Source organism: Vidua chalybeata, chromosome 1 (assembly GCF_026979565.1).
Source record: "Vidua chalybeata isolate OUT-0048 chromosome 1, bVidCha1 merged haplotype, whole genome shotgun sequence".
In the NCBI taxonomy this organism is placed as follows: Eukaryota; Metazoa; Chordata; class Aves; order Passeriformes; family Viduidae; genus Vidua; species Vidua chalybeata.
The window spans coordinates 126,340,878-126,346,885 of NC_071530.1; positions in this window are offsets into that span (position 1 = coordinate 126,340,878).

Consider the following 6,008-nt stretch of genomic DNA (forward strand, 5'->3'; position numbering starts at 1 on the left):
AAGGTTGTTTTCTTATCACTGAGTGAGGCATCTAATGCTGACACAAGTAGGACAATAATGTTAATTTTTTACCCAGGTAGAAAAGAATGAGTGAGCAGTTAATAGTGTAAAGAAAGAAAAATTTATTCTGAGACACAAGCTTGTTAGAATTCAGAATTATACTCAACCCCATAAAATCTGAAGGTCCTTTGCCCAATATCTTAGCCTGTCACAAAATTTCATAGGGAATGCAGAACTTTTCATTTAGTGGCAGCTTGATGTAGAAATATATAGCAAAATAGATTTCTCAGTATCTTACTGTATTTCCTAGACAGAAATGTAAACAAACCAACAGATATTTTGTCAAAATAATACTCAACTATTTTCCCAGGAACCAAAAAAGAGATATGCATTATGTGACTATTTCATTGCTTTATTAAGTATTTGCAAACCTTGGCAGGTTTCATTGCTGCTTTTAAAGTACCTCATGGTACCTTAAAGTACCATAATTCAATGACAGATTCACACAGCTGCTAGGATTGTCCAGTTCAATTTGCAGTATTTCATTAGAACCAGAGTGTATTTTATTAGAACTTGGGTGTAGGCTTTGGATCAAAGGTTAGGGTTTGTATCCATCCTTCTTCTTTACACCCATTAATGGCAAAAGAAATAGATTCATGTGAAGGGCTTTTGGGCAAAGCTAGATGAAGGTCTTTTGTTACTAAGGGGTTCTGCTATTTCCTGCTTGTTTGGTTGTGAAACTTTAGCAAGAGAAACTAAAAAAAACAAAACAACCCAATATCTATTCCCTTGTGACATGACACTTGGAAGCTTTGCACAGTGCAGTCATTGGTATTCAGCCACCATCTAACTCCCATCCTGAGGGCAACTGAGAGCTCCTGTGAGAGTCTCCTTGGTCACTGCTCTGCACTCAGCTTATAGTCCCTCTGTGTGCTTAGCACTGCCTTTCCCAGCCCACAAGAATTTTCATTACCCTCTGTGTAGCTGGAGTAGAAACTTCTTTCAAAGGGTAAAAGAGGAGCTTGTCACCATTCCCTTGTACCCTGAGAAGCAGCATTCCTGTGTTCAAAGTTAGAGCTTTGGGTAGGATCTCATGTAAAGTAAATCCCAGAATGCCCATTACAGGGTTATCTGGTTGAATACTATTTTCAGTGCCTTCAATTTACACATTCAGCAAACAACAGCAGAGCATGGCATGCTCTCTAATAAAAAAAATAGAATACCTCACAGTGTGCTGTGTGGTTTTGTTTGTTTTGTTTAATTTGAAATTAAGAAGTTGTCACAGAAGTTCAAATCTCATTTCTTCCTAAATTTTACATTTTTACCTGCAATGAAGGTGAAAACAGTATGACTGTTTGATTTTGGTGGGTTTTTTAAGTTCAGGTGATTTAAATGATCTACATTTAGCGGATAGATGGCATTAATAAACTCATCAGAGAACCCAACCGAATTACATACATACAATTATTTATGAATATGAACATTTGTATGGTAATAGCTGACACCAAGGTAAATACTAAATTTTCTCACAAATCTACTTTCTGTTACTTCTTTCAGCTATACTTAGAGGTAAAGTTCAATCCTTTTCCCATAGCTATCTCTTAGCATGTGTAATTAGGTACTCCTCTTTTTTTGTTTCCATTTCTCTCTTCTTTAGTTCAATTTCATAAACTGATGTCCTACCTTTTATTTTGTTTTTGGAAAGATACAGAAGTTTACTTTGGAACTTTCTGTTCTGTCTTTTGGGAATTCCCTTCTCACTCACGCTGCACTCATTTTAGTGTTTCTAAAGCTGTAATATTTGGTGAGTCCAAATGTAAGTATGTGCTACATTAATTATTTTTCACTACAGCAGAGGAAAGCCTTTCATTTTCATCAGTCAGTGTACCAGTACAATAAATATGGTTTATGTTCTAGCTGAATGTAACTTTTTGCTTCCAGAAGTTACTTCCAGAAGCATCAAAAGCAAGAACCTTCTGGACGCTAGTAACATTTAAAAGGGGAATCTATAACTTGTTGACTTTGGTGGGCAGGAATTCTAGAGTTTAACATTATCTTCTCTATCTTCCAAATGGTGCTGGCACCTCTTGGCAGAGGAATAGTGAGTGACTTCCCTGTGACCAGCTGGAAGCTGATGGCTTTGATTATTTTATAAACCAGTTTTAAATGCTTTGCATATGCAGTGTCAGACTGGCGAGCTGCTGCCGCTGCCGTTGCCTTGCCATACGCTTATGTGCATCCTGGTAATAGACTTCCAGTAGGAGTTGATGTAAGTTTACCAGCAACAATGCCAATTGCAGGAGGCAGAGGTTTTCAAAAAATTATGGAGTGTATTTGCAGAAAGTTACGTATTGAGAAGTCAGGATGATGACCACAGACACATTCATGTGTGAGAAGAAAGGCACACTATCACATGAACAAGGAAATAAGACGTGAAGCTGAACAGACCAGACACCTAAAGGCCAGGCTGTGAGACAGTTCAAAACATCACGGCAACTAGTGAACCAATACATTAGCCTGGTGTGAGAAGGCACATACATAGAGATTTCCCTAAATATGCAGGACTTAACTAAAATGTCCTTACTGACATTAATTTTACACTGCACAGGGCTTTGTCACATGGATGTAATTTCACTGAATTGTGACAAATAGCTTTTGTCTGGAAACTAAAGTTTATTCATGCAGTCAAGCTTGTTCATTTTTACAGCAGAGATTACTTAAAGGTGGTATATTTCAAAGTTTATATGTATATTTCAAAATGCATTGAAGTGGCTTGTATCAGCAATGTCATGAAGCTTGTAACACTTGCATTAGTCTCTCATTAGAAATTACTAGCAAACCATCATTTTTGTAATACAAGAAAAGACTCTGACCTGACTGAGGATCAAAAATTACTTTTATTTTCATAAATGCATTTAACTTTCACAGAATTGCTAGAATGAATCAGAACACTGCAAAGTTCTGCATCTTGCTCAGTACTGAACAGTAACATGACTGTTAACGATAAAAAAAGACTGCAAATAGATTTTCAGAGTTGAAAATCTACCATGAAAATTAAAAGGTAGATTCACATTCATTGAATGCACTTCTGCTAAAAATGTCTAGCAGGTTACAGCCTGTGTGACATGTCATCACTCCTGCAGCCAGAGTGCTACTAGAAACTGGTAATTTACTAAGGAAAAGAAGACTTTGATATGGAAGCATCTGTGCCATTTTCCATCTGTAATGACATTTTCTGTGCTTCACAAGTAATAATAATCACAATAAAAATATATTTCAGGAAATTTCATAAAGCATACACAAACAGGATGTGCCCTTCCTGTGCACAGAGTCAACAACTGTTCTGTGACATGTACAACTTCAAAACAGAATTCAAGTGGGGCCTAAGTGATGTACAGGCTTTGCACTGTCCTTTGCCCATGAATGAGTACCATAAACAGCATGGAGGTATCTGAGTAAGTGAAGAGTTTGCACTTACTGAAGCTATTGATGCTGCTTCTCTTTGTATTTAATATGATTCAGAAGTACCATCAAATCTAGAAACATCAATTTGTTTACCACATTTGGATGTGATCTGACTCTAAGAAATTGAGGAGAGATGAAGAATAGCATCTGCTTTTATTAGTTTCTAAAAACCTTCACAGTATGTGGCACTGGTAGTGACAGAAAAGGGAAACAAGATTGCACTGGCATCTTTTCTACCCAAAATGTTAATGTCAATCATAAGTAATCAAATGGCTACAGTAATTATCTAATCTGTTCCCTGTATTTGTATTACTTGAAATGTATTTATAATGCTTCTGTTGCCACAGGATTTGTGAACACGTGCTTTAGGAACTGCTCCTACATATTCTGTACATGCAAGTAGGCCTCACTGGTATGCATCATTCCACCGACTTCATCACAGCTGGGCAGGGAAGAGCAGCCTCCTGGAGCATAGTTGGGATTTCTGTGAGAAGCCTGTACTGCTGCAGGCACTGAGCTGATGTGCATTGTGTCCTTTTGCTGTTGCTAACATGCCTTGCAGTTTCACCCATGTGCAGTGTGATCGACTGTACCGTTTCTAGTACCCAGCTTCCTCTTAGGGCTAGCTTATGGCTTTGCCTGAGGCACTGCATTCTGCCATAAAGCCACAGTCACAGATTATGAGTCTGATGTGGGTGGGAGACAGAAAAGAAAGAGGCTGGAATCAACAAGCCCAAGTCAATGCCAGGCTCTCATTAGTCCCTTGGCATGGGCTCAAGCCTGCAACTACTGCTGAATGATCAAGGAAAATAGGTGTTTGATTTTAAGAGCATGGGACTTTCTATTTGGAGATGTATGTCTGTGTGCTTAGCATGCACCACATTTATCTACTGATAAAAAACTTAAGATTTAAGTAATTAAAAATCCCAGTACCTTGGTGATGCTGGTGACTTAAAATTTCCCTGGTAAGAACCCTAAGATCTTTTAGGAAGCCTACCATGCCAAACATTGTGTCATGTTTAATCCTGTACTTGTCCTTTATATGGTACTCCTGTTGACGTCAGTGGAAACTTGACTTGTGAGAGTACAGAAGAATCAGGCTGAATGGATTTTTTCAACAGTAAAATTGAATGGATGGAAACCTTCTGAAAGGTACCAAAATCTTATTCCTTACAACATAAAGAGATGTTTTTTGCTGTGTTCTTCAAGGGTTCTTGCCTTTATGGGTTTGTGTATCTCTGCATGTACTGACTGTTGATATACTGGATAACATGACTGGCAGATTTGAAAGTGACTGATGCAAAGTATCTATAATAATAGAACAAGGAATGACTAATAAATGTGTAACATGCATTTCCATTTGTTGTTCTACACCACATGCCACAGCCATTTCTAAATAACTTCTGTGTATACAGTTTTGCCATCACATTTCCATTTTGTGGTCGCTAAACCATATTGAAGCATGCAAATGTGAGGATACACACTGTGTTAATCATTAATAAGCTTTAAATATTTTCTGCTTATACTTGAAAGGGTCTGAGAAATGCCTGTAATTTTTGTAAGTAATTTCCAGTTGGTTACATTTGTTATTGCCCATTACACAAATAGACTTTTCTCCCTCCTCTTACAAATACAAACAAAAGACACAGATTTTTACAATGCGGACTGTAAACGATGAAGTCATTCTGGTGTTGTTATTCTAGATTTACAATGACCTCATTGAAAAAAAGAACCTAGACCCCCGTGGTTAAATCACAACAGAACAATATTAAAACCAAATTTGAATAAACTATCTTAATAAGAAAGTGGGGTTAAGCTACAATGTCACTTCCATACCGAAAACTGCTCAGAGCAAGACACAGAAAAGCCTTCGAACAGGATCATCTGCAAGCGCACTCGGCTAGGAGCTGCCCCTCGGGGCCAGCCCGCCCCACCGCAGCGCCGGGCCGAGGGAAGCGGCGCGACACGGAACGGAGCCGCCGCTGGAACGGCTGCCAAGGTCCGATCCCTCCTGTCCCGCCACAGAACACCGGAGCGTTGCGCAATAGGAAAACATCTAAAATATGTATTGCACAGTTTTGTTCTCGCTAATCCAGCCTCGAGACCGGCAGCTGAGCCGCACTCACAGTTAAGCGTGTAATGCCTCAATGATAAGAATTACACGTAAGCGCAGCTCGACCTGCAGCTTCTCCGGAGGCGATGAGGAAAAACGCACTACGGAGCAATAAGCGGGTGACGTGCCCGTTTTTCTGAAGCCCCACCACAGCTCCTCTCTGCAACTCCGCCGATCTCCGCCTCCAAAATCTGGTACCTACGACAAACCCTGGCTGCAGGACCCTCGTCACTGCTGAACTGCCCTCTTCCCTCTTTTCCCTCCGCTCCCGGCAGGGAGCAGCACCCGACCGCCCTGCCGCGCCGCGCACCCGCACGTACACACAGACAGACACACACACACCGCGGGACACACGGACGCACACCCGCTCCCTCTCTCACACCGCACTCTCGCACCCGCCGCTCGCCCCGCACCGGCTCTCGGCGCGCTG